Source organism: Trachypithecus francoisi, unplaced genomic scaffold (assembly GCF_009764315.1).
Source record: "Trachypithecus francoisi isolate TF-2019V2 unplaced genomic scaffold, Tfra_2.0 Lachesis_group5, whole genome shotgun sequence".
Lineage (NCBI taxonomy): Eukaryota > Metazoa > Chordata > Mammalia > Primates > Cercopithecidae > Trachypithecus > Trachypithecus francoisi.
Window position 1 is genome coordinate 8056142 of NW_022681470.1, and position 13966 is coordinate 8070107.

Consider the following 13966-nt stretch of genomic DNA (forward strand, 5'->3'; position numbering starts at 1 on the left):
GGATTACAGACGTGAGCCACTGCGCCTGGTCTCAACTTCATTTTAAAAGCCACCTCCGGGGCTGAGGCAGAAGAAGTGCTTGAACCCAGGAGGCGAGGGTTGCAGTGAGCTGAAATCCCGCCACCACACTCTAGCCTGGACAATAGAGTGATACTGCGTCTCAAAAAAATAAAAAGTAAAAAAATAAGAGAAAATGAAGTTGAAACTCTATAATCTCATATCTGAGAACATGGCTTAGCCACTTAAATAGGACACGTGATAAAACACATATTTCAAATAAAGTTGAGAGATTTGGGATGTTATCGTAATTTATGCTTATCTAACCAGGAGCATATGGGATGTGACTAAAGGGGAAAAGGAAGGCTAAGTTGCATGAGTTTTGAAAACAATGAGTCTACACTCATAAGAACAGAAATTAGAAAGCACTGAATATAGATTTTAAAAATATGCTTGTCAACCTATAAGGAACTGTTTTTTTTTTTTTTTTTTTTTTGCCTAAGACATCACTGGACAATCTGAAAGGCTTCAGGAGAAACTAAAGAATCTAAGTTTTTTTCCTTTAAACTAATCATAGTTTATTGATTCATAAAATATGAATCAATTAGCACCTTGATTCACAGTTTGAATATTAAAAAATAATTTTATGGTTCTTATTTTAATGCATCTATATTTTAATTTCTCTAAATAAATGACTACAAAGTACCTATATTGCAAATATTAAACTATACTTTCAACCGTCATTGAATGCTTGAAATAAAAATCAGTTTTAAAATAGTAAAGTCTAACTTTCAGTTCATAAAAAAAAAACATGGGCTATGATACTTTGCATATTCAGTTACAAAACCCTAGAATAAAACAAGGGGAACAAGTAGCTATTGTAATGTCTTTATTATGTCCTCTTTCTAATTTCCCCCTTTTTTCCCATTTATTGAAATTATTTTCTAATCTCTGTTGTTCTTATTGCCTTTTTCATTCTACGTTTTCTTTCTGGTAGAGTCTTAGACTTAAGAATCTACTTAAGACTTAGAGTAAATCAAGAATGTTTGGCCTAGTTTCTCAAATATTTCTTAGACCAATTTTGAAAACTATGTCAAATATCCCTATTCTCTTTAACTTATGTGCAATATCCTCAAATCAGAAATTTTGATCAATTCATGATTTTTTCCCAGAAAAACTCATGATTCATTGCTAACAATGTCAAGACTACAAACAAAAACAACAAAAAAAGTTTTGTAAATTATTTTGTAAGAATATACTTTCATAACATTTAAAAATAACCCCTAGTCACCCTTTGGGAGCTGTTTAGTGGGTTAAATAATATACCATAGAGTTTGGCAATTTTCTGGAAGTAGCATGCAAAATCTACATTTATTCATGCTAATCTAGGGTTTCATGCGCCAGTAATAACCTTTCTCTGTCAAAAATCAGTATAGATGCAAATTTCCATGCCACAGTATTACCAGAGGGATTAAAGCATATTTTCATTGCAAATATGCTAATGTTGCTCCTTAAGAGACTCTGTGACCAGGAGTGAGTGTGACCTTGGTCTCTCACCCAGATGGGCTAACGTTTGGAGAAGGAGCAGGCAGGAGAGGAGCTGTGGAAAACCTTGGACTTTTGAAATAAATTGCTGTTTGAAAAGTAGAAGAATGTATACTCCTTAGGGGAACAAATCTGCATTTATTATATACTTACTGCATGCTTAGTATATGGTATTAAGTAAAATATCACGTGATCACATCGAATTCTCACAACAAATGAAGGAAGAATTAATTAGTCTCCTATAGATATTGCTATCTCCCTCCTTGACACTCTCTGCAGATGCAGGACTTTGATGGTGCTAGAATCAGTTATTTCCCTTCTCCAATCCTGATTACAACTTTGCAAGAAAAGTGTAGCTGTGGCCGGGCATGGTGCCTCACGCCTGTAATCCTAGCGCTTTGGGAAGCCGAGGCGGGCGGATTACCTGACGTTGGGAGTTTGAGAACAGCGTGGCCAAAATGGTGAAACCCTGTCTCTACTAAAAATACAAAAAATTAGCCGGGTGCAGTGGCGCGAGCCTGAAAACCCAGCTACTCTGGAGGATGAGGCAGGAGAATCACTTGAACCCGGGAGGCGGAGGTTGCAGTGAGCCGAGATCGCGCCACTGCACTCCAGCCTGGGCGACAGAGCGACTCCATTTCAAAAAAAAAAAAAAAGTGTAGCTGTAATTTCTACAATTCCAACCAACCCTATACCTACATCATCTTTCAAGGCAAATGGTAGGGAAATCAGCCAAAAAAATTTCTTCATGCTACTTTTAAGGTTTATCCACATCTGATGCAAGCCGGAGTAGGCAACAAAAAATCAGATGATGAACGGTTCTTGATGTAACGCTCTCATAATGAAAAAACTTCAGTTTAAAAAAGTTCACTCAATATACTCCAAATTATCTCTTTTCAGATGGTTATATCTGTAAGCTTGATTGTTCCACTAGTCCTTCCCATCTCCCCAAAAAGTTAATGTTCCATTTTTCTTCCTTACATTGATTTTAGAAAACTTGTCTCAACTATAGACCAGGCTGGGGGAGCTGGTATCCTTCATGAGCTTATATTACCTATCTAGGAACTAACCAGATTCACCCTTTTGAGAATTTGCATTAATATCCATGGAGAAAATTCAAACTAGTCATGAGTGGCAGGTCACTACAATAAATATCAAGTAAGAATGATACTAAGTAATTATAATGTGCTAACTCTGAGCCAGGCACTGTTCTACTGCCCTCATTTTAGAAACAAGAAAATGGAGATACGGAAGTTTCAGTAACTTCCTCAAAGTCAGAAAACTGAAAAAGAAAATAAAAGGGGCTATAACAGGATTTGAATGCCAGCACTGTTTCTCAGAGCAGGATCTTAACCAAGGCACTAGACGCCGCCATGGGGGAGATCTGGTGCTTGCACCTGACCCATTCCCCCACTCCTGAGGCTGCTTCCCTTCGCTTACCCCGTTCCTGAGGCTGCTTCCCTTTGCTTCCCCCCTGCCGAGGCTGCTTCCCTTCGCTCCCCCTCGCTCCCCCCTGCCCCGCCGAGGATGCTTCCCTTCGCTTCCCCATCTCCTGAGGCTGCTTCCCTTTGCTTCCCCCTGCCGAGGCTGCTTCCCTTGCTTCCCCCACTCTGAGGCTGCTTCCCTTGCTTCCCCTCCCCCCTCCACCGTCCTGAGGCTGCTTCCCTTGGCTTCCCCTCCTGAGGCTGCTTCCCTTTGCTTCCCCCTGCCGAGGCTGCTTCCCTTGCTTCCCCCACTCCTGAGGCTGCTTCCCTGGCTTCCCCCACTCCTGAGGCTGCTTCCCTTGGCTTCCCCTCCCCCCTCCACCGTCCTGAGGCTGCTTCCCTTGGCTTCCCCCACTCCTGAGGCTCCCCCCTCCACCGTCCTGAGGCTGCTTCCCTTGCTTCCCCCACTCCTGAGCTGCTTCCCTTTGCTTTCCCTCCCCCGCTCTGAGGCTACTTCCCTTGGCTTCCCCTCCCCCCTCCACCGTCCTGAGGCTGCTTCCCTTGGCTTCCCCCACTCCTGAGGCTGCTTCCCTTGGCTTCCCCACTCTGAGGCTGCTTCCCTGGCTTCCCCCACTCCTGAGGCTGCTTCCTTGGCTTCCCCCACTCCTGAGGCTGCTTCCTTGGCTTCCCCTCCCCCCTCCACCGTCCTGAGGCTGCTTCCCTGGCTTCCCCCACTCCTGAGGCTCCCCCCTCCACCGTCCTGAGGCTGCTTCCCTTGGCTTCCCCCACTCCTGAGGCTTCCCTTGGCTTCCCCCACTCCTGAGGCTGCTTCCCTTGGCTTCCCCCACTCCTGAGGCTGCTTCCCTTGGCTCCCCCCCTCCACCGTCCTGAGGCTGCTTCCCTTTGCTTCCCCCTGCCGAGGCTGCTTCCCTTGGCTTCCCCTCCCCCCTCCACCGTCCTGAGGCTGCTTCCCTTCACTTCCTGCTCCTGAAGCTGCTCCCTACGCTTCCCCGCTGGAGGCTGCTTCCCTTTCTGTGGGATTCTGGAGGCCACTGAGAAATGCCTTTGGGCCTGTAATGTAGTTTAATTGTTCCTTTGTAATTTGTAGGCAAATGAGCCCTTCTAATGACAATCTTCTAAAACTGATTTCCAATTTGCCTCATAAAACGTAGATATAAATCAATAACTCGTTTTAATTCTCCTTAGAAAAAATTTTTTTTCTTCCTCTGAACAATGATTGTAGACTCACTTATTTAACTATTGAGTTCTTCTGGAATCTCTGCGGTGCTTGAAGCATATTTTCTCAAGATGGACAATCCTAATAGATTTGGAGCATGATACTACAGTTTTTTTTTTGAGACAGAGTTTTGCTTTTGTCGCCTAGGCTGGAGTGCATGCAGTGTCGCAACCTCAGCTCACCTGCAACACCCGCCTCCCGGGTTCAAGCCATTCTCCTGCCTCAGTCTCCTGAGTAGCTGGGATTACAGGCATGCACCACCATGCCCTGCTAATTTTGTATTTTTAGTAGAGACAGGGTTTCTCCATGTTGGTCAGGCTGGTCTCAAACTCCTGACCTTAGGTGATCCACCTTCCTTGGCCTCCCAAAGTGCTAGGATTACAGGTGTGAGCCACCGCGCTGGTCCTAAAGACACTTCATAACCTCATTTGTTAGCCCTTATTCTTTCTGCTTTCTACTTTTTAAAAATACAAAACAGTAGACAAAATAGTATATCCTTCCTTTCTTGTATTATCTTCACCCTCTCCACCCCTTGTGCTTCTTGCATTTCAAGAGCACAGTGATTAGAATCCCCAGCAAACACAGTGATTTCATTACTCTTCTTTTAGGTTTTAGGACACAAAAGTTAATTTAAGAGTTCTAACCTCTATTAACTTGGAGAACATAGCTTCTGGAGACAGTTTAGTCTGTTCTAGGCCAACAAATATTTTTAAATATTGGGGTGGGAAAGATCTCAAGTTTATACAACAGGAAAGCTTCCATTTTTACAACAAAACTTTTCCAAAGGGCAGAAATTCTTTGATGTTTCTCTTATAATTATCAACCAAGACTGGAAAAAAACATTAAAATTCTCATAATCAGAAAATCCTGAAATCCTTCTATTGGAAAAGCACTAACGCTAACAAACAAACTTAGGAGCGATCTCCACCTCAGATTTTTTATAACTTGCCAAGGCCAGAAAATCTGCAGAGGGTGTCATGGGTTCCCCTACTGTTCAAAGTAAATGGATTTTATAAAAAGTTGGATAATGTAGCCACAGAAGAAAACCCATTTGTACAAAGAAAAGTGCTGTATCTAAAACTTACCACGTGGCCCAAAAGTAAAAGGCATGAAATAACAGCTTTCTACCTGGGAAGCCTTGCTCTGCTGGGCCTCCAGACAGTAAATCTTCTGCCAGGATTAGAAGTAGTTAACTAAGAAATCCAAATTGGGAAATAACAAACTCTAACTTTGTTCTACATTATCAATATTATTAAGGGAATGATGTCATTGTTTGGGGCTTTTGCAAAGACATTCCATGTCACTTCAGTTTTAATACCAGGCTGGAGCCTGCCTGGTCGGCCAGCCTAAGCCAGATAAACACAGACCTGTAGTCTTTCTATTCATCTCCGGATAGTTACTCAGAAAGATTCTGGAAAATATGCCTATTATGAACTAAACATTTCACTTTTCATTTTATCCATGTGCCAGAAGTCCATTCCTTGGATAAACATTTTACAAACTGACACTCTAAAAGTCACTGAACATGATAAAGTATGTGTGCATCAGTTCAGAACTGATTAAATATTTTCTCTCCCGTGACAAATGAATAGTTACATACTGTATGAAACCAGTGGAACCAACATTCTGTTTTCTTTCTTTCCCTGTTTTTTGTCTTTATTTTGAATGAAAGATTAATTTTCCATTTCAACTCATTTGTTATGCAATCTTGGCTTTGCTAAAATACCATTTAAGCAATATTACATGCAGAAATAGTATTTATTTTTTAAAATGTGTGATTTAAAGTTCTTCTACAAATGTGCGTTCTTCCATTACAATTTCTTGTCTTTTATTACTGGTTGTTTCCAATTGCCTTGCTATTATTTAAGTAGGAGAGAGAATCTAGTGTATTCTCTTTAAGAATATTTTTAAAAAGGTCATATGAGATACATTGAGTACATTTTAAAACTATACAGTCAAATCTTTATCACATAATAATGTCCAAATAAAGCACATTACTTATTAATTCTCTAAGTTTAATTGTGCTATTTGCTTCCTTATTAAACAAATTCACTATCGTCTTATGGTCTCATCACAAGATCAGTTCTATCTAATCTTTCTAGATGTCTTTAGCTCCTGGAGGAAAAAAAAAAGACGTCTATTCTGAGACATGTGGCATGATCTCAGCTCACTATAACCTCTGCTCCCTGGGTTCAAGCAATTCTCTTGCCTCAACCTCTCGAGTAGCTGGGACTACAGGCGCCTGCCACTGCACCAGGCTAATTTTTGTATTTTTAGTAGAGACGGGGTTTCACCATGTTGTTCAGGCTGGTCTCGAACTCCTGACCTCAGTTGAACTGCCTGCCTCGGCTTCCCAAAGTGCTAGGATTACAGGTTTGAGCCACTGCACCCGGCTGTTTTTAAAGTTTTATATAAAAATGTCAATAGCATGTATGTCTTGTAGAAAAATACAAATATCTTAAAATAAATGTTTTAATTTGTAGGAAACATCACAGACTTCCTAGAAAAAAGTGGCTTTACAATGATAGGAGTAGTTCATACACATTGCCTTGCTTGCCATTACTCACAGAGGCGCACACATTTCTCACCCTGACTTCCTTTGCCCAGAATGTCACCTTCACTGACTAACAAGGGTAAGCGATTTAACTGAATAGTTGCAATATAATTCAAATTTTACATTCAGTCATTTATATTAGCTTTATTGATGCCAGAATTAAATTTAGTGAAATCAACGCAACTGATAGCTGGAACAAACTGTGTTTCTAAAACCTTTTCTTTTTCTACATCGAAGTCAATTTCGCCTGAAAATATAGTTTTTACCCATAGAAATTAAATAAATAGAAGAAAAAAATCTGAAGAAAAGTTTCAAGTTAGCCTTAGTTTATTAAGAAATAAAGCAGATGTTATAACTCCCAGTCTCATTATTTTTTAAATTTGAATATAAAGGAATGGACATTTATTAGACAAATTCAAAATTTCTCCATTCTCTGCCTATGAGCTGACATAGACATTAAGTGACTCTGTAGGAAATAAAAACAATCATATTTGGTCTGGTGATACTTTTCCATAATTGAAGAAAGCCGTGTATACTAATTAAAAATAAAATAGAAGCAGAAGCTGACATAAACACACACAATGGGGATGAAGCCAACCTTAACAGCATTCTGCCGAAATCCATCTTGTAATACAATATGATGGCTTGGCTTCCCCAGTGAAATCATCTGAAGATGAGAATATATTCATCTGCTTTGCATTTGGGATTTGGGTATGGTTCAAGACTCATCTGCCCAGCCGCCTTACTTTCCAGGAGAACTGAAGAGATCAGTTAAACTATTTATTCGAAAGCTATACAGTTTTGCTCATGAGAAAAAGGAGCTCAAAGTTCCACGTTCTAGATTAATAGCAAAAATGCATGAATAAACAGAATTAGCACATTAAAAACTATTATGCTAACAAATGGAATATGAAAAATGATCTGGCTTGATTTAAAAAATACACTAACCATTGTTTGTTTTTAATACTATTTATAGAAGACAATCGTAATTATTTTCTTGATAAAAGTTCAGCTTATCCATTTTAAATGGGCTAAGAGTCAAGATGTTTAAAAAAATGTACTAGAATGTAAAGACAAATGAGGATAATGCCTTTCAAAGCAAGCTGATAATGTGTGTGTGAGGGTTACAAAATATTTTCACATGAATAAGTCTTCAAGAAAGCGCTCTTAGGACCCACACTTGAAGAAGCTTTGCAAAGAACAAGCTATTCCATATTCCTACAGCCCCGGAGGATGAAAGAAAGGGTGAGGTTATATTCCTTTTTACATACGATGAAGTGGAGGCCCGGGAACTTGGGGAACTTTCTGTGGTTTACCCACTTGTAATTCTGGAGTGGCAGAGCTAGGCTAAGAGGAAATGTCAGTGTCCTGTCCACCACGCAGCCCTGCCTTCTCTCATGATAACCTTGGTGAGCATAAGGAATGCTGGATCGCCTCAAAAGCTCTGGGAAACTTCTCTTTTGGTACAGAAAAGGCTGTTCAGTTATTATATGATCCTTATTTGATCCTTATGGCATCTGATAGCCCAACTCAGCTATCACAATTATCTGTAAATAACTCTCAGCCATTTTTTTTTTTCTTGAGATGGAGTCTTGCTCTGTCACCCAGGCTGGAGTGCAGTGGTGCAGTGGTGCAGTCTGGGCTCACTGCAAGCTCTGCCTCCCGGGTTCACGCCATTCTCCTGCCTCAGCCTCCCGAGTAGCTGGGACTATAGACACCTGCCACTACGCCCGGCTAATTTTTTATATTTTTAGTAGAGATGGGGTTTCACCTGACCTGTGTAGCCAGGATGGGTTCGATCTCCTGACCTTGTGATCCACCCGCCTTGGCCTTCCAAAGTGCTGGGATTATAAGCCATTTTTAAAAATCAAAGCACAAAAATTTGTCACCAGTTTGTCAGTATCTCCTGCCACAGGGTGTACTCTGTTGTCTCTGGCTGTTACAGCATAACTGAGATAAAAACAGAATCTCACCAGCCAATTCCTTGGATTAGGAACTTTTTGATACAGGTATAAAATGAAACTTCCCCGTGTATTTTCTGTCTCAATGTCAAAGGGCTAAATAGAGGGCTGGAAAATGAAGAACAACTTTTTTAGTACCTCCAAGTCTTGCCTCCAAAATTAATTTCATCTAGTTTGTGATAATATGATATGTAGAACATGATAAGAATAATCTATAATAAAAATAAAAGGAGAAATGGAAGATAGGAAAAATGTATGCCTAAATTCATACTCCTGGCTATCCTCTCCCTCTAGGCCTTGCCAAGACAACTGAAATATTTGGAGATAAAATACAGTTAGGATCTGTATATGTGTATGTGCATGTGTATCTTTTTTTTTTTTTTTTTTTGAGATGGGGTCTCACTCTGTCACCCATGCTAGAGTGCAGTGGCTCCATCTCGGCTCACTGAACCCTCTGCCCTCCGGGTTCTAGTGATTCTTTGCCTCAGCCTCCGGAGTAGCTGGGATTACAGGTGCATGCCACCATACCTGGCTAATTTTTTAATATTTTTAGTAGAGATGGGGTTTCACCATGTTGGCCAGGCTGTGTTCTTGAACTCCTGACCTCAGGTGATCTGTCTGTCTTGGCCTCCAAAAGTGCTGGGATTAAAGGTGTGAGCCACCGCCCCGGCCTGTGTATGTATTTTGTTTCATTTGTGTGTGTGTGTGTGTGGTGGGGGGGAGTAAAGAAAGTCTTGGCCAAGTCAAGCAAAAGAAGAGCTCCATCAAAAACTGAGGCTTTGGGTCCTAAAGAAATTTACATAGGAAGAAAGTACACATGGTGAGCCACTGTTGAGACTGGGGTGGCAGATGAAATATTCAAGGCCTCAAAGCTGGGAAGGAGACCTGGGACTCTAGAATCTTGGTCAAAGTCCACCATTCCCTCAATGGTCTGAGAGGAGGCAGCCTGCCAGCCAGCCCGGCAGGTGGACGCCCACAGCACATCAGCAGAAATGTTTCTCTCTGCTTACACAGAAGGTCCTAGAAGCAGTTAACTCGGCTGATACTGGTATGCTTGTTTTGTGGCTATTAGACAGACTATAGGAAGGAATATAGGTGATTTTATTTTTTACCCTGGCTTCCTATGAGTTGCTCCTGGGTTACATATCTTATTGTTCTGCCAGTGGTGGTCAGCGGTTGTGCTGAGTTCCCTGGTGCCAGTGAGGCTTATAGCATATGTTCATGGATTCCTACACAGCTTGGGGATTGTTTCCAAGTCAGCCTGACCTCCTGATCTGATGCTTATTAGCGGGTGCAGCCTAGTAAGCTTATGCACAGCCTTCCAACCTCTGGGATTGACTATGATTCCAAAAGGATCCTTCTTGGCTATCTTCTTCCCTTGATCTCTCTGTTAAACTTCTGATTGCTCAGCCATTTTGCTTGTTGCTGCTGTATCATGGAGCTACGAACACCCTCTCAACTGCTCTCCATCTAGACCTCTATTGTTTCAGACAAAGCTCTTAGGTATGAAGTTCTTCATGTTCTTTTCCAAACAAAATCCACATTCTCAAGCAGATCTGTAGAGCTCTGGGCAGGACTTCTGTGCACCTGCACAATGGTTAAAGCTAGGATTAGGACAGTGGTCTGCTTCTTCCAAAGCAACACTCCTGCTGTGTAACAAGGATTTGAGGTGGGGGGCCCCTAGTCTTCATGTATTCTCCCTCCTGGTGTAGAATCTCTGCCCTAAAAGTCAGCTAGAGTGGAAGCACTGCGGCCCAGCATTCTTGGTCTGCAACACCTGAGCTGGAGCATCTGCCTTTTAAGTAATGAAGTGTTGAGAAAGGGAGCCCCTTCTTACCTGCACTGTTAGTCTGGAACAGAACTGCAATAAGCTGGAGGTAGTGGGATGAGTAATTCTGGCAGCCTGCTGACCCAGTGAGACGCCAGAGCTTCCACGTATGAGCTTGGGAGAGTGGAAGCCCCTATTTTCGTGACTGTAAGTGTCTGGATTAGAGCTGCTGCAGCGGCTCCCATAAGACGTAGTAGGACACAATAGGTAGTGATTCCAGTGCCTTAGACTCTTGCTTGTTCTTATCATGATTTAGATTTTCTTGGACAAATGATTCCCCATTTGCTGCATGTCCATAGAACAATTTCTAGACATGTTAAATAACTGTTTTATATTGTTTCCTCCAGTTTAATGGTTGTTGTGAAGACAGTTCATGCTAAAAGTCAGTCTCCCAAGCTCGGGTATTTTGGTAAATGGAAGAAAAGGAAATTTTGAAAAGCTCTTATGAAGTTCATACTCTACATATATATTTTACTCATTTAACCTACTTAATGAGTTAAGTAATGAACTGATCACCACATTTATAATGTGGACATTGTTTTTCTTTTTCTTACAGATGAGGACATGGATTCAAAAGTTGCAATAAATCCTTGGAGCCATGGTGTCAGCAGTTTGGTGCAGGTACCGAAATACAGACCTGATTCCAAAATCTATGCTCCATAACCATCCGAGGCCACCCAGAGCTGCAATCCATGGAGACAGCGAGAAACATGACAACAAACAAATACATTGCCCAAGTCTGAAATCTGACTCTGGTTTCTAATTCTACCACTAAACTTTTTATAATTTCCGATTATAAAAATAATGTGAAAATAACGTAGCCATTAACATCTATTGAACGCTTGGGACTAAGCATCTGCCAGAGATTATTTCATTTAATTCTCACCTACAAAGTAGACACTATTTTCCTGGGGTGATGGGATTGGTCTAAGGTCACAGAGCTATCACGTGTAAGAGGCAGGATCCAGACTCAAAAGGCCAGAGGATCAGAGTTACACTGCTTTCCTGCATACAGTTACTACTGGTTGGTGCCCCAGTTATATAGGAGTGCTGAGAAAAATGACACAGAGACTTATTTCTTTGGAGTAAACTCAGATGTTCCATATGATTCATTTTCTTAGTTTTACTTTTGAATTTCCGGGTTCATTGTTTAATTATAAAAGATGGTAACGATTTTGTTATTTGCCAGTAATTTTTTCATGCAACTCACTGAAATTTCTGATTTTATAATTTCAGGCCTTTGACCTCAGCGTTTGCTTTTCATAGAAACTGGTGAATTCTGTTTACTAGTTTGCTACGACATTATTTGTTATCAAGCCAAGAACTACTAAATATGTAGTATCTGTTCAGTGAATATAAAAGATGTTGCCAGCCAGGCACGGTGGCTCATGCCTGTAATCCCAGCACTTTGGGAGGCCGAGGCGGGCGGGTCACTTGAGGCCAAAAATTTGAGACCAGCCTGGCCAACATGACAAAACCGCATCTATACTAAAAATACAAAAAAAAAAAAAAAAAAAAAAAAAAATTAGCTGGGTGTGGCAGCGCATGCTTGTAATTCTAGCTACTGGGGAGGCTGAGGAATGAGAATTGCCTGAACCTGGCAGGTGGAGGTTGCAGTGAGCTGAGATGGTGCCACTGTCCTCCAGTCTGGTTGTCAGAGCAAGACTATGTCTCAAAAAAAAAAAAAAAAAGATCTTGCCTACTGAATTAATGGCAGAGAATTTCTTCAATAAATTTTTTCCTCAAGGCTCATAAGGTTTCTCTTTAGAAATTGTGATAGTTAATTTTATGTATCAAGTTGGCCAGGTCATAGTGCCCATTTTGGGGTCAAACACCAGTCTAGATGCTATTGTGAAAGCAGTTTTTAGGTGTGGTTAACTTTTTTTTTTTTTGAGGAGTCTCTGTTGCCCAGGCTAGAGTGCAGTAGCGTGATCTCGGCTCACTGCAAACTCCGCCTCCCAGGTTCAAGCGATTCTCATGCCTCAGCCTCCTGAATAGCTGGGATTATAGGTCCCTACCACCATGACTGGCTAATTGTTTGTATTTTTTTTTTTTTTTTTGAGACGGAGTCTGGCTCTGCCACCCAGGCTGGAGTGCAGTGGCCGGATCTCAGCTCACTGCAAGCTCCGCCTCCCGGGTTTATGCCATTCTCCTGCCTCAGCCTCCCGAGTAGCTGGGACTACAGGCGCCCGCCTCGTCGCCCGGCTAGTTTTTTGTATTTTTAAGTAGAGACGGGGTTTCACCGTATTAGCCAGGATGGTCTCGATCTCCTGACCTGGTGATCCGCCCGTCTCGGCCTCCCAAAGTGCTGGGATTACAGGCTTGAGCCACCGCGCCTGGCCTAATTTTTTGTATTTTTAGTAGAAATGGGGTTTTGCCATGTTGGCCTGGCTGGTTGACCAGGTTGCTCTCAAACTCCTGAGCTCATGTGATCTGCCTGTCTCGGCCTCCCAAAGTGCTGGGATTACAGGCATGAGCCACTGTGACTGGCCTAGGTGTGGTTAACACTTACATTACTAGGCACTGAAAAAAGTAGATTTCCCTTTAAAACATGCTGGGTCTCCTCCAATCAGTTGAAGACCTTAAGACTCAGGTTCCTGAAAATGAAATAATTCTGTCTGTAGACTGCTTCAGACTCAAGATTGCAATATTCCAAGGAACTTAATCAAATCGACAAGCAAAAACAATCCAATTAAAATGACAGGCAAAGGACATACATAGACACTTCTCAAAAGAAGACATACAAGTGGCCAACAAACATGGAAAAATGCTCAACATCGCCAACCATCAGAAAAATACAAATCAAAATCACCATTGGATACTATCTCACACCAGTCAGGATGGCAATTATTAAAGTCAAAACGTAACAGATGTTGGCAAGGCTGTGCAGAAAAGGGAATGTTTGTACACTGTTGGTGGGAATGCAAAGTTGTTCAGCCACTGTGGAAAGCAGTTTGGAGATTTCTCAAAGAACTGAAAACAGAACTATAATACCATTCGACTCAACAATCCCACTACTGGGTATACACCCAAAGGAAAATAATGCATTCTATCAAAAACACACACAGTCGTATGTTCATCGCAGCACTATTCACAATAGCGAAGACACGGAATCAATCCAGGTGCCCATCAGCCCATCAGCAGTGAATTGGATAAAGAAAATGTGGTACACATACATCATGGAATACTACGCAACTATAAAATGAGTGAAATCATGTCCTTTGCAGGAATGCAGATGGAGCTGGAGACCATCATCCTAAGAGAACTAATGCAAGAACAGAAAACCAAATACTGCCTATTCTCACTTGTAAGTGGGAGCTAAACACCGACCACACATAGACATAAGGATAGGAACAACAGACACTGGAGCTACTGAACAACACAGGGGGATCACGGGCTCAAAAACCACCTACTGGGTAC

At 41.6% G+C, this 13966-nt stretch overlaps 1 protein-coding gene across 2 annotated transcripts in view; it reads right to left on the bottom strand.

Moving 5' to 3' along the window:
• The window catches only part of FMN2 (formin 2), a 403023-nt gene that overhangs the window by 66150 nt on the left and 322907 nt on the right, over positions 1-13966 (bottom strand). The gene's annotated exons all lie outside the window — the stretch shown is intronic.